The following is a 27,111-nucleotide window of genomic DNA, read 5'->3' as shown; positions in this document are numbered from 1 at the left end:
TTTGAGGTTTAATAACAGCTGCTGAATGACTAAAACATGCATGTGTATGCTATTATTTTTACATACTTACGATGGTAACTGTTTCGATTTAAGAATGAAAAATGATGTCCGGCATATGTGCTCCATGATTTGCTCATCAGCACAGTACTCTTTCCAGAAAATTTGGAATAACTTTTACACGTATCTGCCTGTCAACTTGATTAACGACACGTTCCGTTTCTTCTTTAAGTTCTTTTGTTTTTATATTTAAACAAGCAATAACGCTGTGAACCATAATAGCTATTTTTCAACAGACTTGCTGCATCTATATCGTGGTGATTTAATGTTTGCTTTCAAACCCATATCCTCAGATTTCATTATCAATCTGTGAAATGTCATTTCATTAGATGCACATTTGCGTCCAAAGATTCCACGATGCTTTCTAATAGTCTGTGCGTAACACTCGCCATTCTTTTAATGAGTTTTCCAAATCTAAACTTCCTGTTTCTTTGTGTAGCGTCCAGGTCGACTAAGCGACAAAATAAATTGCAAGTGATAAAATGTCAGGGTTCCCAGACCCAACCAAACCCCACATCCTTAAATAGAAACATTTACCTGTTTTACGTATGTAAAAATATTTTACAGATTTAAAAATTTCATATTTTTCATGCATATTAAATTATGCGCATTTGTTGAGACACCCTATAACAGAAAAAGTGAAATGTGCACTGTTTACGAAATATTTCATTATCTAAGTGTTTCTTTTAATATAATTTTATTTTTTAATTAATAATTAGATAACAACCAGTGAGAAATCTATCTGCTAATGCATCAGGAAAATAATTATCACAGGATTATTTTAGGAACATGCTTATTTATTTGAAAATTTATTATTTTTATGAGCACTCTTATTAAGATAATTAGCATTTAATTAGTATAAATTAGCATTTAATTAGTATAAATTAGCATTTAGCTTTAGCATAATCGTATGATTCAAAATATTCGAATAGGTGTATTCGAAATTTGATGCTCAAATAAGTCTACTGCAAATTATAATTCCAGGTAACAGTAGTAGTAAGAAAATGTATACGTCATATGTTAATTCTTTGACTATTACAAAAATTTCATTTTTGTCGAATTATAAATAACAAAATTATAAATTATTTAATAGCATTCCCGTTCCTTAATGCCCTGAAAAATGTGTATTTATAAGAAACAATGTTTCAGAATGTACATAAATTCTTTATTGATATTGTAAATACGAAGAAACTAGGATAAATTCTCTTCGGTAGTCGATAGAGAAAATCCATTTTAAAATTTAATCAATGCTGAATATTAACCATATTCCATTTAAAAATTTAATCAGCTGTGTATAGTCCTCTTTAAAATTTAAGCAGCGTAGAAACATATTTTTTTTTTCAAAAGTCACTCTCTTTCGGATTAAAGGTTTAATCTATGAAAGTCATAATGAAAGCTGAATAAATGAAGCATGAAATTCTTCAACCAAAGTACCAAATTAATTTTCACCGATAGCGAGTTTCAGAACCACCAAGCTTAAAATGCCGGTTCAATTTATAGGTTCTCTTCTGATTAAGAATTTAGAGGGAAATATTTTTATGAAAGAGCTATACCTAGAAGAAAAATTCTACTTCAAAGTTAATTTTGCTTTTTATTTGAATTGTACCCTTAAAATTTAAATCAAATTTTACGTTTAAGCATTTTTATCACGAAATTTATATGTAATTTTTTAATATGTTTGATAAGGATAATTTTAATTATTGACTTTTCTTATCATAGTTTGATAATGTAGTTTTCCGAAATTTATACGCATCTACAGAATAAAATAGAATATTCCATCTAAAAGATAAAATCACAGTTTGGAGAATTATCTATAAGAGTAACTAAGAGACTAAATCTTGAAAATCTGATTGTTAAGTTTGTTTGGAACTAGAGGTCATACGGTTATAATTCCGTTCTTGCCTCAGTCTTATACAATTGCACCCATTTTCCATAGGTTTAGTGACGTTTTTTCTTCTGTTAGTGCAATTCGCAGTTTTATACTTAAAGATTGAATTTTGTGGTATCTACAGTATTATTTGCTAATGAGCTTTAGTACACAATGATCAAACAGGAAGAACGTTCGCACGAAATAGGATTAGACTTACATTAGGAAAATAAAGTCTTAACTCTTGTTTTACCCATTACTGTTGGTCAAAAAATCACGTTTCCCTGTACCCTATACACAAAACTATTTAAAGAGTAGTCGATTGGTGAATTAAATTTTCTGGAAGCGTTTCACATTCATAAAAATCCTTTACTAATGGTTAAGAAATACTACTCTTTACTATGAGCTTCCAAAAAATTCATCAATCAGCTACTTTTTGGCCAGATTTCGCATAATAAATTGTGCTAGATGCTTCGTTCGTATCATTTAGTGAAGAAATATTTCGGATATTTTTCTTATTTTAATGTTTCATTATCATCATTTACCTTTCCGCAGATTAAATGGAAATTTTCATTATTATCTTTAAATGTATAATTCTGCAGAGATTCTTGTAATATGCCAATTTTGTTTGCTTGTTATTGATTTGTCTAACGCTTAGCCCTTTGACATATTCTTCAGTTACATTTAAGCTTTGCTTTTACTGCCGAAATGTTACCAAGAATTAAAATAATCAGCTCCAAACGCTTACTTTCGTTATAAGTGTTGTTACATATTCATTATCCCGTTCAACATCGTCAGAATTGGAGCTTAGTACGCTGATACAACATGACAATATATAAAAAAATTTGAAAGATTATTAGAAGCTTCGTTTTGCCTTTAACTGGGAGTAAAAATCTTGTGGTCAGCAAGATTGTACTATAAACAAAAAGCAAAATAAAACCTTTCAACCGAAAGACCAAATAATTAACCCTTGCTTTTACTTACTCTAGATCTTTTATTTCATACTTTTTTTTATCATTACTGTCGACGTGTCACAGTTCGTTCACAGATACTCCTGCAGGTTTCTTTCATCGTAAAAAAAAAGCAAATCACATAATCGGATTACAAAAGCTCTCGTTTTCCTTTGGCTTCTGAAATAGATAGAAGAAACCAATGCCCTCATGCAATTCTTGATGTCTGGATTCGTGCTTTAAGTGTTCATGTTTTCTTTTTTTGCAAATAAGATCAGATAAGTTCAGGAAACAGAGAATGCGTCACTTCTAAAGAAAATTTATCTTCAGAATAGTGTCAAACCTTAAGAAGAAAAGGATCAAGTTCCTTCGAGTTATGACCCTCTAAAAACAATAAAGCATAATGTTCGTATGCATTCAAGAAACAGTTCGCGCTTCAGGAAACTGAACGTCTAATCATTTCAATATATTAAAATTTTGAACTGTATGGAATTTCAGACATTACTGTCAAAATAATAAAATAATTTGCAAGCTCATAATAAAATAAGAATAATTTATAAATTACACTTGCATTCTTATCCGTTTATGAATATGTTTTGATTTATTTTTGCTATGATACATCGAATGGAAAATATTACTGTCCAAAACCATTTTCTAATAAGTAATACTTAACGTTGTTATGCCAGTAGCATTATTAATTAATTCAAGATATTGGGACAAAAATTAAAAATATTCATTTACATGAAGAAAATACGTCATAAAACATGTTTTAAAATTTAAATTTAAAATAAAAATTAAAATACACAATCATTTAAAATTTAAATTACTGTGAAATTTAAATTTTAAATACTTCATTTAAAATTTAAATGACTGTATATATCTGATTTATGAACAGTTTATTTTCTTTAAGTGAATTATGAGGCTGGTTAAGGGAAGATTATGTGCTTCGTTTTGAATTTATTATATAAAGATATTTCGACAGGAATTAATGCTCTTGCATTAAAGTGTCTTGGAATACGTACAGAGAAAACTATATTTTTTTAGCAGTAAAGTACGCATGGTAGAAATATATGTAAAGCTTTGAGTTTAGTATGGAGATACTTCTTTTTCTTTTCCAAGAGGAGTATCAAGGTGAAGAATGATAAAGAATTCATATTACTTTTTAGCTTCCAAATGGTGTTCCGAAATTTGGAGAAAATTTAGTTAATTTCCTCGTGTTTTATATTTTAAACACTATCTAATCACTACATTGGCGTCAGAATTCAAATACATTATTGACAATAACTCGTCACCAATTGAATTTGTTCAACTGACTTTCGACCATTTCTGCTTCAAAATCGAATCGATCACTGCAGAATAATTCCTCGAAATCGCTGTTGACTAAATGTGAATAACTTGCTTCTAATAATCTACTTCTGCTTCATATTGCAAAAAAAAATCAAATAATGAATTTGATTTTTTGTAGAATTACAATACATGCATTAACACGATGAATAGCATGATTCTCAGTTTCTCGATTACGAAAACAACAAGGAACAAAAGGATATTAATTAACAAATATTTAAGCTAAATTGTATCACTTTTATTCATTAAATTGGATCACTAAGGTGTTGGTGGTGTTGGTGTATTTAATTACGGCAAAGCACGCTAGGGCTATCTGCCAAAGGGGAGGGATGCCTTTCGTGGAGGACTTTCTAAGGGAAACTGGCTCGTATACACGCTGGATCACTAAGACAAGATGATATTTACATTAATCTTAAAAAAAATAACTTATTGTAAAATGAAGATATTTGTTTCTAAATTTTAATTTTATTACTGTAATAACTCAGTTTAAGGCTTTAACGCCTAGTTTGACATTAAATACAGAAGAAAATAAAAAATTCTCCTTGCGCATCTTAGCACTGTAATAATTGTACTTTCGCAGGGAAGTAGCAGTACTGTTGTGTGTTGGGTATTGTTGCAGTACTGTAATAACTCGCTGTGAGACTTTAAGCCGAAAGCTTAGTGTCTAGTTTGAGATTAAAACCAACCGAAAATAAAAAAATTCTCCTTACACATTAGTACTGCAATAACTGTACTGTAGCAGTGCAGCAGTACTGTTGTGCAATGTTACAGTACTTTTGTGCGTCGTGTACTGTTACAATATTGTAATAACTCGCTGTAAGCTTTAACGGCTAAAACTAACAGAAATAAAAAAATTCTTTTAGCATCTTAGTAATATAATGCAGTACTGTTTTGTGTTATGTATTATTTCAGTGTAGAAACAACTAGCTGTTCTAACGGTTCTAACGGTTGTTTTGAGTTTAAAACCAAAATAAATATCCGAAAATAAAAATTTCTCCTTTCATCTTAGTACAGTATTGCAGTACTGTAACAACTGTACTGTTGCAGCACTGAAGAGGCTTTAACGGCTAGTTTGAGATTCAAACTAGCCGAAAGAAAATTCTACTTGAATATTAGTATGATTAAAAACTGCTTTTTGTTTCATATTTTGCAGTATTGTAAGTATCGTGAGGAAACAAAAATTTGTTTTAACTTATATACTGTATTATCTGAATGAAATTTCAAATATTTTGAACATAATAATGCCTTAACGTACAGTATCTTGATGAAACTATAAACTGTATACGGCACTTTTGTTTTCAACACTTTTTGTGGGGCCTATACTTTTCGCTAAATCGTGTAAGTTACTAGAATTTAGTTAAGTATTCTGACATAGATTCATACATATATGAACTACAAATTGGCTATGCATGTTTATATCAACTACATATGCATTTCTTGATCTTGTAAAAGTGTAAAATGTTTTAGATGTTACGTAAGATTTCAGATATAGTATCTTTTAATAAACCGAGATAAATATACTTTCAGTGTTTATCCAAAGCAAAGAAAAATAAAATGATCTTTTGTTAAAGAAATATTTTACCCTAAATAATTTAAAAAAACCACAGTAACTAACTAACTAAATCTAACTGTTGTGGAAACCTATCAGTGCAAAATATTATGGCAAAGACACAAAATACCACTTTAATAAATATAGACACAAAATATCACTTTAATAAATATAGAAAATAATATACTTGCTTTACTTATTCCATTTTCAGAATTATTTAATAAATATAGAAAATAGTATATTTGCTTTACTTATTCCATTATCATTAGTTAAAATTGCTTAGCCATCTCAATATTAACCAGTTGTCTACCTTATTCAAAATTAGTTGATATTATGATATTACTTTGTTTTTATTGAAAGCAATAGCTTTTTGCGCTATTAAAAGTTTTTAAGAAATGTACAAATTTAATTGATGTGAATATTTTTACCTCAAATTTCGCATCACCATACTTTTTTGCTCGAAAACAGTTCATGAAAAATGGATGAATTTATCAATTCTTAGCTATTTCATCGGCAAAATCGTTGCACAGAATGCGTCACAGGGTACAGACCGATATTACGCTCTCCAGGATGGCGAAAGTCGATTCCACAGCTTTGGTTTCCGAGCAGCAGTTAGCCTTTACTACACGCTATACCGTCCAAAGCGATATATGTATATAATGTATATTTGTTTAGCTTGTAATGCGTAAAATTTTAATTAACTTTTGTTCACTTCAGTGTTCGAATGCTGTATATAAGAGTGTTATTAAAAGTCATTTAATAAATGCTAGATTTCAAAGAGGAACAACTTACATTAAAGTTTAATTTGGATATAAATCAATGCTTTGTGTTATTATTTGCATACCCATTTCAAGAATAAAGTGCCATATTTTAATACAATATATCTAAACTTCCTATAGATTTCTGAGAAGGTTAATTAGAAATTTTATCTTTACGCTAATACAGACTAAATGAGAAATCATTGGCTAAAAATATGCATGAATAATTATTTATCTCCATATGTAAATTTCTAAGAAATTTGAAATTTTAATGTGAAAAGAAGGTAATATTCTCTATCTTCGAAATGCATTTCAGAATTTATAATTACGAGTATAAAATCTGCTTAATAATTAAGTAATACAGATAAGTCCTCTTATATTATTACAAATATATGCGAAGATATCACTTTCGATCAAAATTCTATTTAAAACTTCTCCAAACGTAGTCTAGCTTCCCTCCGCCACTTCTATAGAAACCCATCGTATAATCTTAAATCTCTAAGATTCTCATCTAGGACTGACATGTGTAGAATTCTTCGGTATCCTCAATATTGATAAGGTGATCTTTCAGCGTACATAATTGGATGGAGTATGTGGAAAAGATACAACAACATATGTGTTTCCTAGTGAAGGATACGCCAGTGTTTTTGACAAGCTTATGTATACACAAATTTCCTGGATGGAACTCTGTAGAGACTAGCAACCGGAGCAAGTGTTTCTTTCTTTTTAAAAAAAGAACGTCCTTAAATATCTTCCAACAAAAAAAGTAAATTAATAAATAAATAAAAATTTAAAGTACATCAAGCAGAGATTTTAGCTATTATTTTTTATCACAGAACAGCAAAAGTAATTCATCATTCTCTTCATTATATTAGTTCATTCTCATGTAAATCTTGCTTTACATCTATTGAATGTAAACTATTTTTAAGTACCGTCCGTTTGTCAGTAAAGTTTGAAATTCCTTGCGTGCATGAGTATGTGTGAATAATTCCGGCCTTACTGCGCAGAATCCGACGCCCCTTGCACCCAGGCGCCAGTCTGTAGGGTTCACAGTGTGAGATTAAAATGTTTAACACAACTGAGTTAGCACCACCAAATGTAAAATATGCTCAGCTATTCGTTTCTTAATAGAAAAAATTTGAACACTGCCGGTATTTATGGCTAGATATGGAAGTGTATGATGTCAATACAATGAGTGACAGTAAAATTCGAAAACGAATTGTGTTCCAAGAAGGCTAGAAACGTTTCGAAATTTGGTTATCCGTAAGAAGTGTTGATGATTTGATGCAGATCGCTGATGTCCTAATTCACGCAAAAAGGAGATACGAACATCTGTCATGAATAAATGAAACCCATGATTGAGAACCAAAATCAACCAAAAAAGAACTAGATATTGACACCGGTGGCAGGGGTTTTAGAGGAGGTTATCGGAAAATGCGAAAAGGAAATTTTATAGAAAAATAGATAATTATATGCATTTCAGAAAATAAGTGATTTTTCAAAATTTATATTTTTTTTAAAATTTTTATTGCAAAACAGATCTTGCTCACAAAATAATTCTCGTATGATTTTCCTCATTTAGTTTAGTTGAAAATTCGTTTTGCGTATTCAGAAAGGTGTAAAGGTGTTAGCTTTTACCATTCTGTTAAACCGATATTAAATAACGCATGCATGAAGTCTGGTAATTTTCTTGTTGAAAACTTTTGAGTTCAAGTATAATCCTAGTTATCATTATGCTACACTTGAATGATTAGTGAAAAGCAGAAAATTAATTCTAATATTTTGTAAATTTATATGATATTTGTTAATTGAAAAAGTGATTTTATATTGCTTTTACTGGATTTATAGACAACGGAGAAGGAAATAATGATGTACTATTGTTTCCTCAACCAGACATTTGCAGAAGAGAAATGGAAATGAATGTATAATTTATACTACATAAATTAAGGTTATACGTTAATCTTGAATCCCTATACTTTGGAGCCCAGAAAAGTTCGCCAAAATGTTCGATTAAGTAGTTTTTACTTTTCCTTTCAATAATCATCTTATGTCCTCTTTCTGACTAGAAGAAGTACTTAATTCTTTTAATTGATAATGTTAAGGTACTTTTCTCAATTAAACAGTTATTATTATTTTTATCTTTACTTTAACTTCTTTCTATATGCCTCCTAAAAATGCAATTTAACTTTTTAATGTACTTAAGTTGAGTGTTTTGCATTTTAGCAGAGTGAGAGGGCTTCTGACACTCGCATAGTATCTATTTGCCAGCTCTATCTAAGTGTAATTATCTCGGCTTGCATTCTTTAGCAGACGACTGCTGTAAAACTTACGCGTCGGATAAAGGAAGTTTAGCCAGTTTAATTTATTACCTGTGTAGTCTTAAGCTACTTTTATCAACATTTAAATTGAAGGACATGTTATTTATTGATTTACACCGCTACAAATAGTGGTTTGATTTATCCCAAGTCATATCCTTTTATGTTAAAAGTTTAGTTTAATAAAATTGTTTTTAAGGCTTGGTAAGTCTCTGCCATATTATTTCAAGACTTGGAGAAAACTCGGTAGTTATCTAGTAGGGTTGACATTCCAGTATCAACAATAAATGTAACAAAATAAAGGAAAATCCCCTGCAACCTTTAACTGGATGGAACGTCCGGCTAGCATTCGGTCCAGTGTTCGAATTCCAGCGAGGGCATTGCATATTTTTCATATGTCCTGTTCTAAGAAAAACCTAATGAAGTTGATTAATTCTAAATGGAAAATATGAAATATTAAGCAGTTGTCTCGAGAAGGTTTAGTGCATTCATAGTATTCATGTAATAATATATGCTTCTCTTTTCCATGATGAATTAGTACCTTTCACGTTATCATCTATCTCTACTACGTAATAAAATATCAGCTCTTTCAATCCCCTTTTCTTAGCAGTGAATTTCACTGTGGAGTTTAAATATCGTAGCTTGACGAAAAATGAAACTTGGATGAAAAATAGAAAATAATATACTGCATTCTCTCAAAAGTCAAATGTGGCACATATTGACTGCGTCAACTTTCTTTTAGAGGTTTTTTGTCCAAAAAGACCGCAACGTTTTTTGCCCAAGGGATCGAAAGAAATTTCGCTGTAGCGGCTGTGATCCAGTACTCAGAATTATCGACCCGGCAATATAAATCCTAGTTACTCTCAACATCCCTTTGGGAATGTATTAAAATACTAAAAGAATGTTGCAAAATTAACATTTTGAGATCAGCAAACAGAAGAACAAAGAATTTGCTAAGAGTTCCTAAAGGAGTATGTTAATAAATTATTTTTTTGTATATTATTCACAAACGTAAAATTTTTAAAAAAATTCTGTAAAGAAATAAGAAATAGTAAAAGCTTAATTCTAAGAAAATCTTAATATCTCTTTATAAATAACAACTATATCATTTAAATGCTACTTATTTTTACTTTAGAAGACATGTTACAATTTTAGAATATAAATTAATTTTGACCATTATTTGTGTCAGAAATGGAATGAATATAAAACAACCTTACTTATAAAGCGAGATATTAAAGAATATAAAGCTTTATGTACTTTTAAAGCAAAAAAGAGGCCAAACAGTAAAACAACTTCCGATATCTGAATTTGATATGTAGGTATTATTTCAGAAATGTGATTAAATAGTTTAAATAATGTAATTATGTTAAAAATAAATAAACAGGTTTCCTTTAATACAAAAGCTGAGGAATACCATAAGCTGTGTTGATATATTAATGTTAAGCTTTGCATATTAAATCTTTCAGTCATGGATGTCTTGAGACAAGCCAAAGATAATTCTCTAAAGAGTAAGAGAGTATTATCTATAGATATTAGAAGAACTTCTTTGCAACATATTAAGTAATTCCAACTTGAGTTGCTCCTATTATCAAATTATTGAGCAAACAGCATTCAAAAGCAAATATCTACACGACGAAATGGAAAACGCATGCTGACAAGCCTCCAGATGAGCCCCTCGCGGGGTGGGTGAATAGTAAAACATTCGGTACTACGACCGCTGACCATTGAATCAGGACAGATTGATCAGCTGTACAATAATTGCGATTTAAATTGTGGATTTCGATTCTTTTAGCCATTGGCGGTTTAATATGAAAAAAATGCAGAGCTCTATCGATAAGCGGTAATGGCGGTATTCTAACTGGTAATGGCAATTGGCAGGCCTAAGTGGCAATGAGCAACATGCAATGATGCAAATAAAAAGCTTGATCTACACAGTAATAGCAACGTTGGAATGACAAAATAGCTTTGGAAAAATATATACGCAAACATATATGCAAACTTGATCCGATGTTCGACTGCTGGATCTTTATCTCTCAATTTGAAAATATGGGTACAATTTAAATTCATGATCTGCGTGAAAAGTTATGAAACCTTTTCATGAAAAAGTTCTGAGCATGTTGTATCTTTAGACCTTAATTAATTTTGTGGCTCCTTGCAAAATACAGAGCGGGTGTAATCGCTGTCAGAATCTTATTTTGAAACACAATGGTTTTCCTTTAAAAAAGATCTTTATGCGTGAAAGTGGTAATTGCCACCAAACAGAGAAAAAGGGTTAAAATGAATACATTTTAAAGAGAGTAAATGTTACACTATATCTAAAAAGTAAGAGTTGAGCATATAACGACATCAATAATTATTAATAATTTACAAACATTACAATTAACCATGTAATTCTAAATGTGTATTACTAATAAGTAATGTCCCAACATCAGATTCATAATTTGTTTAGTAAAGTCAAAATATAATGTTTATTGTTTTATATTATTATAACTTCTGTCATAAAATGATTTATTCCAGTAGTTAAAAACAAGAAAGACCATCTTATGATCTTCTTTTAATCTTCTGATTTATCTAAGACATGGTATAAGATGTTTTTTGAAGTTATAAATAACACATTAGCCTTGCTGCGTGATTTTATATCATAAGTAAAGATCCGGAAAAATGCTTTTAAATGTTTTTTACACCAATAAAAACATTAATTTATTTTTTAATGTCAGAACATTAACCAACTGGATGTTAGAAGTTTAAACTCGTTTTAAAATAGCTATTATTTAATTCAAATTTTTCTTTCAGTTATTGCTGTAATCTTATAAAATCAAAGCGCTTTCAGTTAACCTTAGAAAATATTCCATTCACATTTCTGTCAGCTAATACTTATTATCAGTCTATAATGCCATGTTCTTAATTTGAAAATTTTATGCTAACATAAGGGTATAATAACGTATTTAAATATCGTTAATAATCACCATCAGAGAGCTAAACGTAAGTTCACTGTTAATTTTCGTCATGTTGACAATACCCATTAAAATAATATTAAATTAATTTTTTAAAATATTTACAAAAATTCTGACATTTTTCTGAAACACTTATGACATTTTTTTACACATATGTGCTTTTTCACTGCATGCTTAATTTATGACGACACATTAATATTGATGTGTATGTTTTGTTTGAAACTGCAAAGTTCACGAATTAACATCCTTTTTGCTTCTGTCACGTAAAGCGCATTATACACTTCATATAATTCCCGAAATACACTTCTAAAGGTTGCTTTTTATGGATACCGATGCTAAGAAATGTTTGGCATATACCTGCGTCGCGAGTACTCGACAAACCACTACCAAAAAATCGATAGTTAAGAGCACCTGGACTTTTCTTCGGTTAAAATATGAATTTACTGAAATTGTAATATTTTTTCTTCATGTATACATTCCTTTATCTTTTTGAACTCGCAACAGAGCTTTGTACACGCTGACAAAAATTGAAATACATTTCATTTGATTGTTTTCGTTCTTTATTCTTGGGAAAAGACATGTTTCATTTGCGGATACGGATCTTGCATTCTTATTATGAGTATTGCAAAGTTTACAGGAAAACAAAGAAGAATCCTAAGTCTCCTGTGCAATCTCGAATATCATAGCTTATGATCTTCAATTATTATGTTATATATACATAACTTATGATGCTTTCTTTATAACAGTTATATTGACAAATTAATTTTCCGTATAACAATATTCTGGCAATTTTGCTAGAGTATTCTTGGATTATACACCAAATATGTATCTAGCAATCGTGCCCAACGATTTGCAAGAATATCGTTAAATTGTCCTGACCTCTAAATAGCACAACTTTGGTTTTAAAAAATAATAATGTTGCGTTCGTTATATATTGCATGCACAAGTCCGATAATAGGTTAATAAAATTTAGTCTTATGAAAAGAAATATATCAGAACTCTGGAATTTTCTTCAGAGATATTCGTACAAGTGTTCCCAATATCACGCAGTAATAATCCGTAGTTATACTTCAAACTACTGAAAACATTAAATAAAACGCAATGCATCGTGCATTTCAAGAGAAAGCTAATCCGATCTTGCGCTCAATTCGAAACAGTAACAGCAGCACCTAACTAAACAACTGAACTTTCTGTTTAAGTAATTGTGCCTTAATGGCGCTGAAAGTAAAACCATCATGACACAAAATTACATTAGATCACCATACATAAAAAATTGAAAAAAATCATAATTCCAGTCATTGTACAGTAGGCTGAAAATTTAAAAGTCCAGCTGTTCGATTAAGTCAAGAAACTACAGAACAAGCTGAAGTTTCTCCTCGTATTCAATTGCGTATTCAGGCTTCTCCCACAGAAGCCTTAGCAAAGTTAAAGATTTTGCCAAAGAAGTTAGCAAAATGATCTTGAAGGCTTTCAGCAGGGATTCAGTCTTGGGGATGGAATCAGCAGTCTTAGGGGTAGGAGCCGCGGCTTTGATAGCATCAGAAACATTAGTGGACCTTTTCCTGGGCTTTTGAAACTTCTTGTTGGTATCAGAAGGCAGCTCAGGAGCAGTTTTGTCAGCATTCTTTTAATTACGAATTTTGGGATAAAATTCGCAACCTTTGAAAGAAGCAATGTTATATTTTTTGCATCTCACACAGTAGGTTTACCCTCTTTTGGTAAAGTGCACGTGTAGGTGAGATGATCTAATCCAAACTAGAAGCATTCTCTGTTCCAAAACAGTTGCCCGTGTCCGAAGTGTTGACATTGGAAGCACATTATATATTACTTCTATTTAATCTGAATCGGTGAATAGTCACTTGGAGATCCAGAATCGTTTTCGTTTTATATATTCTTCTGTCAATATCGTTTCTCGTCAGCGATCCTCATTATAGTCCATCATAGTTTCGAAACAATGCAGTTTTTCATCTCTTTACGAATAACTGGTTTCCTCCTCCCTAATATATTGGGGCTTTGAGCCGTTTGGCTGAATTTTCCCAAAGATCGACTTCCCTTGCCAGCTTGCCGGGAGTAAACCTGTGACCTCTTCGTATTGTTGAGACTGCCGATATAATTTTCCATCTTCAAAGGAACCTTGCCATCCGTTGTGCTAATCGTTTGGGGAGTCTCAGTTTTCCTCAAGAGTTGACGCAGATAAGCCTTTTTTTATTTTTATTTTCTAAACTAGGCTAATTTGAAAACAAAAGTTAAAAGTAATAATTTAGAAGTCAAAGAACAAAAATCAGTGTTATATTTTTAAATTTTCACAGGACTAGTTTCGATGGTTTTACCGAACCATCATCCTCAGCTTCAAAAGCACAAATGAACGAAATAAAATATATCTCCGAAGGAACCTTATTTTTTTATTTTACCTGTGGTTAATTTAACTTTCTTATACCGCCACACGGTACTTGTACAAAATACATACTTCCCATCACACTTCTGTTTCAAAGCTGTTTGGAAATTTAATTATCTTCCTTGAACCTCAAGCAAACCGCAATTGTTTTAAAATTTAATGTTAAGCCTCTGTTCAGTTTGGCAAACAAATATTAAATCTTTACTTTTCAGTTGAATACGGTACTTACTTTTTCTTCTCAAATAAACGCAACAACATATACACATAAACCATTCGATTGAGTTTTCCAGCATAAGTTTCCAAATGTGTAATTCTTTGTTTTAAATAACAAAGATGGTCTAAATTCTTCCTTACGTCAAATTTAACGTTAAAAGAGCTTGTAACTTTTTCGTGTTCTGTTTTCATTATACTAAAAGCAGAATATATACAAAAAATTTACATATTGATCAGATTTTATATCCTATTTTCTCGTATGATTATTTTATTTTTTTAATTGTTTTTCAAACTTATTTCATAATTATTACACGTTTTGTGCATTCTAAGGCACAATAGAATGCAGTTTGTTTTCTTCATCTTTCTCTACCTATATATCAATAGATCAAGTACGCATTCTTTAAAAGGTTCTAAACATTTCATTTGTTACATTATATTTGGTATTGATAATTCATATTTTTGAAAGGTATACATTATAGTTGGTATTGATACATTATAATACATTATAATTGGTATTGATACATTACAATATATTATAATTGGTATTGAAAACTTATATTTTTTATCTTATTTATAATGTGAAAACATACAGTAATTACCCATTTGTCAAGAAATTAAATATTACTCGATGAAAATGTTTTAGTCTCAAAACCATAAATATTTGACTATGTTCTTTATTTTATAAAAAAGCGGGGAATATTCAATATATCAATCAGCATAATCAAGATGTTATATAAAAGCAGTCATTAATCAGCAATTAAAATTAGGCAAGAAATCAATCTTGGATTGATGTAAACTTTAATGCAACTTGTTTCTCCCATTTTTCCATAACCATACTTCTCTTCCAATAAGAATACAGTTAAAACAATTTTTAAAATAAATTTCTGTAGTAATTCTATTTTTAATTTATTCAGGAAATTTAAGCATCAATGGATTTTCTTTCTATGTTTGAAATACGAAACGGCAAAAACCAATATTTAGTTTGCTCTTTTAAGCGTTCTTAGAGAATGCAACTCATTTTATTACTGCCCACCAGCGGCCGAGCGGTAAAGTCGCTGAACACTGGTAGTTCGGCCCGAGGTTCGAATCCCGCGAACGGGCTGGCTGCATGGGTGTTTTCGTGGTTTGCCCCATGTGTAACGTGCATACGAGCCAGTTCCCCTTAGAAAGTCCTCCACGGAGGCATCCCACCCCTTAGGCAGATAGCCCTCGGGTGCTTTGCCATAATTAAATACACACACACACCATTTTATTACATCTTGCAAATACTTATTTTTTGTGTGTTCGTGTGTGAGTTACAGCGTTACAAATGAATAAATTAAATCAACGGGACTACTGGTCATCCCCCAAATATACATTTTACTTATAGCTGCTAGCATATGACTTAAAATACACTTATCCCGTGTTTAGTATAGAGATTTAACTAGAACATGATGATATTATGAAGTTTTCTTATTATTCTAAGACAATAAACTTCACCAGAGTAAATATTGGCGCTCGTAGATTTTTCTTTAATTCCACCTGCCATAAGTACTTAGATTCAGTAGTATTTTTTTAAGTACTTTCCTTCCCATTGTTTTGCATGCTTCAACAGTTTTAAATAATTACCCAAGTCTGTCGCTGGAAAAAATGTGAGTAGGTTTTCCATTACAGTTTTTTCATTTAAGATAAATATACGTTTACTTTCTTCTAAACGAATTTAAACTGCTTTGTACTGATGATTTAATTTCCTTTAGAAGACTGGAACTTATTTAAGTGCTGCCTATTTAATGTAAATTCGGAAACAATTAATTATTTAGACGGCTGTTAGATGTTAGACTCAGGCCTTACAAAAGGAAAGGAAAATAGAAAAAACAAATGTAAATAATTAATGCTAAAAATGCAATTAACTTATTGTATGCCTAATGCTTTTTAAAACTGCTTACAAACCCAGAATTTGCTTCAAACACTGTTTACACAAAGTTTAAAACAGTTAAATATAATTTTTAAATTCTTAAACCTGCAGCTGAAAGATGTGTCTTGTTTCAGTTCTTTTAGAATACTGAATAAATCTTCATATATTTTATCCAATACTAAGTATTTATAAAATTCAGCAAGTCATTGAGCAACACTTATACTAATATCAACATAAAAATGAGGATTCTAAAATGTTTGCTTGAAGAACTTGTCAGCAATGGAAGGAAACTGCTGTAGAACATCTGCAGGAATGGAATATTTTGCCATAAAATCGATAAAAGGAGCAGTGATTAGATGCGTTAGACAGATAATCTGTTAGCGATGCTGAAGTTGTGCGCGATGTCGGGTTTGTGTACTTCTCTAGTGCTTTTTATTTTTTAATGTACGTATCATATAATTCCCACTTAATAATTAAAATTTGTATTTTTTATTAATAAGATATGGTTTTTTTTTATTTTTTTATTATTATTTTTTTTTATTTGTTGATAGTGTTTGCCGACTTACGCTAAAGAGAGATAGTTTCAGGATTGTTCTATATTAAGTATAGAACACTATAACATACGTCATTTACAATTTGTGCAACTAGTCAACATCACTGAGTAATTGAAATTCATAATACTGTGTGTATTTATGCCAATATTGTATTTGGCAAAGGTGTAAATATGCTCCACATCAGTAACATTCCTCAGAGTATTTCAAGATAGTGCAATACGACATATATACTGTGTAAATCACATTCAAGAACATTTCGTGTATTTATCAGAGTGAACATAAACAATAAAACAATTCGGTAATTTCAAACAACTATTTGCGTTGTGTAAGCGAAACTAAACCCAGTAAATTAGTGTACATGGTCTAGTGTCAAAAATTAATTAAAATTAAAAACAATACAAATAAGTAAGACAAATCAATCTAATGTTTATTTAGTGACATCAATGGTTTACGGTTACATTTTAAATTTGGTGGCGGAGGACCATCAAAGTTAACATGGTTAGCTGACACGACAAAATGAACCTTTATAATTAATTAACATTCTAAAAATAGTGGAAGATCCCCTCTTCTCACAAAGTTATTATACTGAAGTTCTTTACAATCATACTCTGCATAGTGCAGGTTGCCCGATACAATAAGGCGGGGAAGATATCTGTAAAGACAAAAGAAAAGTAAGTGAAAATTAGTTAAACGTTGGCCACTAGGGCGGCGGCCTGGTAACTCCGCCCTTCTGCCGTTTCCCTCCAGCAGACTCCCGGGCTGCTGGTTCCAACAAGTCATTCTTATTTCGGTGAAAAAAAACCCTTCAACTTAGCTGGGGTTTTCAACGTTGTATATTGTGTAGCCTCCAACTCCGGCTCTCTTCTCTCACTGAGCAGCCATGCCATCTTTCTCATCTCAGTAAGGAATTTCCCCGACTTCTCAGTACGTTCTCTCACGATCACGCTGCGTAGCATTTTTTTTTTTTTTTTGGTCACTCTCCATCTCCTGTCTCAACTACGCAGCACTCATTTTGTTCATTCTGGAAGTAACGAGATGTAAAAAAAACGCCAAGCCCGGCAGCCTCAAACAAAGAAACAGCACCAACACATCACCATTGTCAGAACTGGTGTCGCTCCTTCACACTAACCGTCCTGAGAAGAACACCTCCACAGGGAGGGCGTACTTATGCCACGCATCGGCGTTAATTGAAAGGTTATCATTAGGACATAAAGAACGTGTGGGCCGGGAGATACAGTTGCTGATGACAATGACATTACAATCCAATACCATACGTTGCAGTTGATGGTGAAATATAACTATAAATATCAGTATATGTACACAAATAAACAAATAGAATTGAATGGAAAAACATTCAACGAGAAATCTTCAAGGGAAGGATTTCCTCGACGCAAAAATTGGCATCCATAGCGGTTCAAAAAAGGCAGCCCTCTGACCACGGCGCGAGGTCAAATACCTCTCTGTTGGAAGGAAAGGGGGAAAGCACTGGCCTCTCTTGGGATCTCCATATAGTATAGCAAGCAACCTAACTGACGAATCTTCACCCCCTGTAAGCAATCTCCCAGCAGAACATTTCTATACTAGAGATGCCTGAGAAAACAGGGTACAGAATATGCAAAACAGCACACATGGTAAAGTGCTTGGGCAAAAGAATTCAGGGAGCAGATAATCCCCAGATAAGGAATTCTGAGAAACGAATTTCAAGCCGACAGTTTTGGATGGAAAAATTACTGAACCAGTGGATAGTTTTTAACACAATAAACAAATTTAGTACTGTAAAAATTAAAACTATTATTTAACAATTAAGTTCAGTTACTGAAATACACACATTATAAGTTGTTTCTTCAGAAGAAATAAGTACACATATTTATTTTCAAGATAGAGTTTCTTTTACAATTGATTGACCTTACCACCAGTCAAAATATGAATTCGAGAAACTTTAATAGAAATAGGAGTAAACAAATTAAGTTACTTTAATAAAAATTAAAATTAGCATACCAAACAACAAAACTTCAAAATAATTAAAGTTAAACAACCTTAAGAGTCAGAAACAAACAAGTACAAAATCCAAGTAAAACTTAAGTCTCTAAATTAAATTAAACAACTTGAATTTAAGAAAACTTTTAAAGCAACCAAGCCTAAATTTAAAGATTACAGAAATTACAGTTTAAAACTTACAACCAACTTTAAACAAACTAAAGCAAAATTAATAACTGAATAAGAGCACTTAACTTTAAACTTGAAAATAATAACAATTAATACATAACAGGATCTTTTTTAAATGAATTCGAAAAATTACCAACTTTCAGCCCATAGGTAACGTTCACCTTTTAATCAGCAAAAATTTCTCCAAATTCCCTCAAGTTGGTTGCTTTAATATTTGAGTAATTGAAAAGCATAGACGAGTACTGCTAAAAATGTGAGAAAGAAATCTAAGTTTGCTTTTCATTACGTAAGGCTGATATTATACTAATTCTCAGCAAAAAATCGTATCTAGCTTTCTATTTTCCTCATTTTTGAAATTTCTATTAATATCAAATGTCAAATATGTTTCATTTGAAAACTAAAATTTTAGAATATCTTTATGCTTATTATATATAAAATTAACCTTCCAATAGTTGCATTGCAATCGAAGACACTATTTCGTTCACCTTAGCATACGTAACAAATACAAAAGATTCTAAGAAGAAAACCTTTACAATCCCAAATGATAGATATGAAATCAGGAAGTGAATAAAATTGGTACTTACTTATTATCACAATACCTTGGCGCACTTTGGCCGTCTTTATAGAAAAACAAGGTGATCCGGTGAATTTTCGAATTGCAACTTACAATGGATATGGTTATCTAACGAGCTGTTATGCGCATGGTTGCCAGAGTTTGGCGATTTCTACTATGGTTTTTACGATAATACGTAAGTGTCAAAAATAAACGTTGTTACAGTTGATTTATACATTAATTTCCAAATAAAGGACAAACGTTCCTGTACTCTTAAGAACACATTCCTCCCCCAAAAATGTTAGAACTTTCTTGCTGTTCGGAGACCTAGATTAGAGTTTTTTCAAAGAGAACAAAACAGCTTTGCTTTTAAAAGATGTAATTTCTTTATAAAATCAAGTACCGATCTAAAGCTGAACTTTGAGTAAATGAAATCTGCGTGCTTCTCTTCTATACATAAAAATAAATTTCATATTTATCAAAACGATACAAAAGATAAAATTTATAAATGGTATCAAATTTGACGAAGAGATTTGAAAAACTGAGATCTAATTTAAAAAATTTCAAAAAAAAATTTAGTTTATTTTATATTTAAAATGGAAATTTTATTTTTATATTTTCCATGCATAGGTTATGTACTTTTTTTACTAATGCTTTTACTCATCAATTTCAGTAAAAAGTTTAAAAGAATATGAAAACTAATAATACAATTTTATTTTTGAAAAAACTTTCAGCAAGCCAGAAATACTATATCTGAACTATTCGATAAAATATGGGAAGGCTCGCAAAGGTTTTTGTAACTCGTAATCAAGCTAGGTTTTTTCAAATCAAGGTTCTGTGTCATGCAAGAGGTTTTATTTTGTTTTCGGAAATAGTAATTCATCATTAGAGTTTCCTGATGAACCTATAATTTGCTTTCTTGAAAAAGAAAACATAGATAAATTAAAGCGACACTCTTTTTCCAGATCATCGACGTTAGTTTCAAAACGTAGCTGGATTGTGATGTTTCATGTTTTGACTAGAAACATAGAAGCCCAACCAGAACTATTAATTTAAAAATTAACTTAGCCGTGCATTTAATGGATACATTATGGCCGGAGCCGGAAAGAATTATCTGGTAAGTGTAGATGATATCATGGAAGTTTAATGATGCAAGAAATTAAAAGTAAGTGGCTATATTTTTGTTTTCGATTTTTAACTCATTAGAAGGAAAATTCAAATCGAAATATCAAAGGTTCTAAAATTTGTTTCCTTGCAATTGTCCCTGAGGGGCCGTTACCATTATAAAATAGCATATTAACAAAACTTGTTTAGACGTAAAAAGTATATTTCTTAAGCTACTCATTTTAATAAACACGAAACTAAAATAGAATGGCATACTTAAAGATCTTTATATTGACAATAATTAAGTTGAAAACAAGAGCACCGTGAACAAAGGTAAGAAAAACGCATTCAACTGAAAGGTGACTAATAGGCAGCAATATTTTCTAAGATCTGTTTAAATGAGTTTTAATCTTTATTCTGACATCTGCTCATGAATTTATATTTAAGAGAATTAAATAATAAATCGAAATTTCATCCATGAATGCATTAAATATTTCTAATGCCAAATTAACACTTTTATCCATCTGCTGAAATTGCTTTGTGCATATTCTGGTAGAAGAGAAAAGATTTGTCCTAAACCATCTTTGAAAGAAAGACAGAAAATTCAAGACCAGTGAGGAAATTCGTATCATCTCTGCAAACAGAAGTTCGACAAGACGAATAAGTAAAGACTGATAAGCAAGCTTTTTTTTTATAAAGACCATTTAAAAATAGTAATTATCTGCTTCAATTAATAAAATTAAACCTTTCACATAACTTTAAAAACTGGTTTCTTAGGCTATTTGGGCTATTTTGTGGTTCATCTAGGCGTATTACTAGTTTTAAACTTAAATAAAAATGCTTTCAAGTTTCTATAATCGTTGCAATTAAAGGTAAAAAAAAAATCTACTATTAGGTCAAGGAAGTCATCAAACAGGTTTAATGAAAGATTAGGAAGACTTGTTCCACTGAGCTAACTGTAAGGTACAGGATGCCAACGAAAAGGAATTCATATGGATTAAATAGCTACGATCCTTAGCATTTCGATACATGAAATATTTTCAGAGGTATTTGTTCTGTTTTTGATCATTACGTTAATTCTGTCTTTAGATAACTGCTTTAAAATTTGAATAGTTAATTATTAGAGAGTTTTTAATTGTCTCAGTTCTGTATCGGAGATGTCAAATACTAGTAAAGTGAGTAAATCTGATATTATCATATTTCAAAATCTTTTCAATCTTTTTGTTATGAAAACCAAAACTGTGCGTCTTATAAAAATTTGCCAGACGAGATTAATGCGTTGAAACATAATGTTTGTGTACTGTTTATATCTAGTTTCAAAACTATGCGCCATTTTGATTTTTAAGTAGCTTTAAAAGATAAAAAGCTTAAGAAACAATTTTAATGCAACTTAACTAATTCTGTACAGTTCTTAAAAATTTTTGAGTATGTTAAGCCAGTGGTTTCAAACTCAGATTGCCCGCGGGTTGCAGACATGATCTGGAAACAGCTGACAGACCATTTTTTTAACGCAATGAAACCTTTTGTTAAGAATGTAAATAATTTCTTAACTAAATTTTAAATTCTGCTTAATAAATATTTATCATAACATACATAAACAATAATAATAACACAAAGGAAAATAATTCAAATTTATATTTATTTTCTATATGAAATCCAAAATTTGGTAATTCCAAGATATATTTGTTGGCTACAGTTTGTAACTCAAAGCTATTGAGAAGTAAATATTAATATTTCAGACAGATAATTATTTCAAATAATTCTAATGTTTAATTCATCTTTAAATAACTTGATTAAAAATAAACAGATTATGAAATTTTTCGAAGTTTTTTGGAGAAAAATGTCCAAGTGTAACAAAACTCGAGATTTTCTTATCAATTTTGAACTGTAAGAAAAACTTGTTTTCTATTCCCAAACATAGGGATTCAAAAATTACGTACTTGAGAGTACTTATGTTTTGACAAATACGAATATACGTTAATCAGATCTGTAATTTGAAATATTTGAATACGATTTATATCATATGTAAATCAATTAGCTCAATTTATATATTTTACGGTGATCCGTTCAATTTCGTTTATAATAAAAAAAATAATTAATGTAAATTCGGACTTCAAGTAACTAAAATCTTGAAATGTTTGTCACCCCGCTGAAGTGCCACCCGGACGGTTTAGTGGTTAGGGGAACCTACTGCGGTACGAAGGGACCGGGTTTGAAATTCGGAAAAGGCATGGATGTTTGTAAATGTAGTTTGTCTGTGCGGCATGCAGGCACTCTAAATATATTGAGCTGAAAGTCCTCTCAACAAGTTGTTGGTAGGGGAAGAGGGATGGGAGACCCTCGGACCCGTCTCCCCCTCGGGGCGATCCCCATCAAAATTGCGAACTGAGCGACGTCATACTGTCCCATGTATGGTGCTGAAGGCTCTTGTCAACGAAAGACGCAATTTTGCTCTCCTTGTAACGCTGAATTTCGTGGGCCTGTTCTGTCGTTACTGTCAGAAAAGTAAGATAGATCACAACAACATACCACATAGCTGGATCGCATTCTTGCTCCGTACAAAATTGTTTCGGGAGCCGATACGGTGCGCTGCCCACTAATTTGAGATCACCGTCTTAAATCATCAAAATTAATAAAAATAATAAGTTTGAATTTAACATTAGTAGATGTTTAGATGATCTTGAGTCAATATACCTGTAAAAATTATGAATTAAGTGATAATCGCTGCTATGAGTACGTTACAAAACCGTACGCGTGGCAATAATGTGTAACTAAATAAATGCAATATATAAAACATAAAATGTGATATATAAGCCAATGAGACCTCTACACAGGTATCCAAGGAATATAAACGGCAACTTCAGTCACAATTGTGACATTTTTAACAGTTATAAAAATATATAAACGCATCAAGAAGTCGGCAATCAAAAGTTATAACAGTGCATTTTAGTAAACCTAGAATTTAGACGAGTTTCTGAGAAAAGATCTGCAGATCCTCTACTTCTCCACGCTGTTTTTTTTTTTTTAATTTTTTAAATAGCTTTTTTTAGCAAATAGCTTTTTGAAATTTTGCATCACAACACAGAGTAAAAATGTAATTATTTATTTATTTTTAGATTATTTGATATAGATAATATTGTAATCATCATCAGCTACACTATACTTCTTTAAATAATGCTCGAGATTGAAATAATGTCATAAATACAAAGAAGAAACTAAAGGAAGAAACTACTAAAAAGAGAAAAACGAGATTTATTCATTAATACAGTAGACGCCGCCTAATTGTGATCACGTTTATCCACGGTTTATTTTGATAACATTAACCGAAACATAACATTGAATGATGAAACAAATATTCAAATAGCATTGAAGTTTAATGAATTTTATATAAACATATTTAATATAATATTTCTGGGAATTATTTGGCCAATGTTTTTGCCCAATTTTTAATACTGCGAGGGGTAGAGTTAAAATCTGACCAAAAAGCAACCTCAATTTTCGGAGATGTTTACAAAAAACGTTTTTAGCAGAAAAGAAAAATCTTTACAAGATCTGAACAAGAGGAACTTACATTTGGTCGTCCTCGAAATCGATAGAATTATTCAAAATGCATTTCATGCTCTTTTGCCTAATCGGTTAGATCAGTGATTCTTAACAGGGGGGGGCGAGCATATCCAAGAGAAAACATTATTTAAAAAAATTGATTAAGTGACTGAAAGGAAAGAACACACACACACACATACAAAACAAAATACATTTCGACATATTTAATAATTAACTTATTAAATAAAACAACTTACTAAATTAAAAACAAATTTAATAATTATTAGTGACTTCCTTGGGCCTGTCTTGCAGAGCAAAGTTTTTCGAAGGAGTGTTTAATATTAGAAATAGACACTCTCAGTTCTTTTTCTATATTTAGCTGAGATCTATATTTTGTCTTCAAAGAAGCCACCGCAGAAAATCCAGTTTCACAAAGGTAAGATGTTGAAAATGGTAGTAGAATGCGAAATTCCCTTGTTTTTAGTGCAGAAAACTCATCATCCACTCCTACCCAAAATTCAAAGAGTGATTTATTTCTTTTGGTTTCGCCGCTTGCCGTGAAGTCTATGAAGGTTTCTTCCTCTTCAGTTGAGAGTCCTTCGGGAGTATTTTGAAATGGATCCTTCACCCACTTGTAACTTGATATCAGTTTGTCGTCAGCAAGAAAGTACTTTTTAAAATTCTTTGCTAGCATTGCTAAATGATTTTCAATGGTTACTAAAACAACTTTTACATGTTGTTCTTCAGCCTTGTAAGTTTTAATTCAATCATTCAAATTTGCAAACATTGTTAAGTTTTCTTGCTTTAAATTTCTGCTCCACAATTCCAATTTCCTACAAAAAGCATTAACTTTATTACTCGTATCCAATATGTGTGTATTTGCTCCTTGCAGTTGAAGATTCAAGTTACTTAATTTCTCGAATATGTCGACCATGTAGCTCAATTTCATCAGAAATAAACTATCGCGAAAATTCTCAGCTTCCGGTCTGTTTTCCTCTTCTAGGAAAACGGCGATTTCTTCTCTTAATTCATAAACACGTTGCCAAAATTTCCCGCGTGATAGCCATCTTGACTCGCAATAAAATAGTAAAGCTGAATGTATTGAACCCATGTCTTTACAAAGTACGGAAAAGATTCTTGATTTCAGAGGTCTCATTTTTATATAATTTACTACGGTTACAACCGTAGTTAACATAATATTCAAAAAAGGCTTTGACTTTCGAAGAAACTCATTTCTTCGGAAGCCAAAGCTTCTCTGTGGATCATGCAATGTGTCCAGACGCACTGTGGCGATTTTTGTTTCACAAGTGCTTGAACTTTGGAATCTTCCGGACATAGAACGAGCACCACCGGTGCATATTCCGACGCAATTTTTCCATTCTATGTTTGCGTCGTTCATAAAATCATTTAAGATAGCAAATAATGCGAGTGCTGTTGCTTTGAGTTCTATTGGTTTGCAGAAAAGTAATTCTTCTACTAGTGACAAATCATCACAAAATCTAACATAGGCAATGAAATGAGCATCATTATTACTATCTGTTGCCTCATCGAGTTGTACTGAAAACAATTTGTCACGTAACTTCGACAAAAGCTGACACTCTACAACTTCAGCTATATCACAATTCGACGGGCAACAATATCATTTGAAAGAATGTGGTGTTGTTAGTTTGACTGCCTAAATGTAACGATACTAAGAGTATCAAATACGAATTAATTCCGCGTAAATAGTTAAACTAAATTTTAGTGATTAGTACATTGCATGATCTTTACTAATAAGAATAAAATGACTTACCCAATAACGCATGCATGAGTCTTGCGGAGACAAATTTCTTTTTCTAATCTCACATTTATTTTATGGAACACATTTTCTGGATTAAATATGGAACATTTATCACACACATATAAAATATCAAAATATCATAACTTAGAACACAAAACGTGATAAATTAAAATGGAATAGTAGGCTAATGCCGAAAACGTGATTATTCGGAGATAAAGTGCAATCCTGTCTCATCGAACATATATGCAGTCAAAATTTTCTCGTATTCATTTTCGTGCTGTCGCGCAGTCTTATTACACACGTGCAAGCTCTTCTTTTTTCACACTCACTTCACCTTAACACACTTATGATCACGGGATGATCCATCGCTGGTTATGCACATTCTGGAGTCGAACACCTATTGATAATCTGCTTGAGCTGTTTTTTCATGTTATTCACGGCAGCAGGACGTATTGATTTTCAAACCAAGCATTTTCCTCTAGATATTACATCTCTTAGCTCTGCTTCTTTCTATGCAAAATACGACGACATTTCATGTGAAAATATGCAGGAACAATGGCGAGAGCTGTGTGTGTCCCGAAGGCCCACACACTCGTTAACACGACGTCAGGCAGTAAAAAAAGAGACAAACCAGTCCTTCCAGTTTTTATCCAATGCGACGGACGTGGCAGCGCGCGATAACGATTCAAGTATCGATGATGATATACTGTTCACTGTGAGAATTCTGTGTTCTCACATTTCCTCCGGCCGAAGAAAAAGAAAGTCCCTTCGCTGGACACATGACATCACTGTCCAAAACTGAACACAGCTGAGCACTACTTCCCCATTTTATATTCCTTGAAAATAACTGCATTCTATGCATTTCGGTTGCATTATCCACATATTTCACATTACTTGAGAAAACACAGCACTTTATACATTTTGTGATACACATTTTTTACACTCCTAAATTAGTATTATTCTTTTACATACTCATGCATGTCTACTCTTACCTAAATATCACTACAAATGTGATTCCATAAAAGAAATTTTGACATATATACTTTATAACTCACATGTGATAAAAATCAATTTATCAACTACTAATGATATTGCATTAGCAATTTGATGTTACT

The 27,111-nt window shown here is 31.4% G+C and overlaps 1 protein-coding gene across 3 annotated transcripts in view; it reads left to right on the top strand.

The window, feature by feature from the left end:
- LOC118187951 (uncharacterized) overlaps positions 1-27,111 on the top strand; it is a 254,275-nt gene that overhangs the window by 11,879 nt on the left and 215,285 nt on the right. The window contains exon 1 of one of the 3 annotated variants that reach the window (XM_035358268.2): positions 21,587-21,719. The exons of 1 other annotated variant lie outside the window; for it this stretch is intronic. The gene's annotated coding sequence lies outside the window, so the exon portion shown is untranslated. Of the gene's footprint in view, positions 1-21,586; positions 21,720-21,829; positions 21,849-27,111 lie in introns of those variants that run through there. One more of the 3 variants, XM_035358283.2, reaches the window with a different exon arrangement.

This window comes from Stegodyphus dumicola, chromosome 4, assembly GCF_044657685.1.
Source record: "Stegodyphus dumicola isolate Sdum_Otavi_A_Nest chromosome 4, ASM4465768v1".
In the NCBI taxonomy this organism is placed as follows: Eukaryota; Metazoa; Arthropoda; class Arachnida; order Araneae; family Eresidae; genus Stegodyphus; species Stegodyphus dumicola.
Note: the sequence above shows the minus strand (reverse complement) of the source record. Positions and strands in the feature narration are given on the sequence as shown.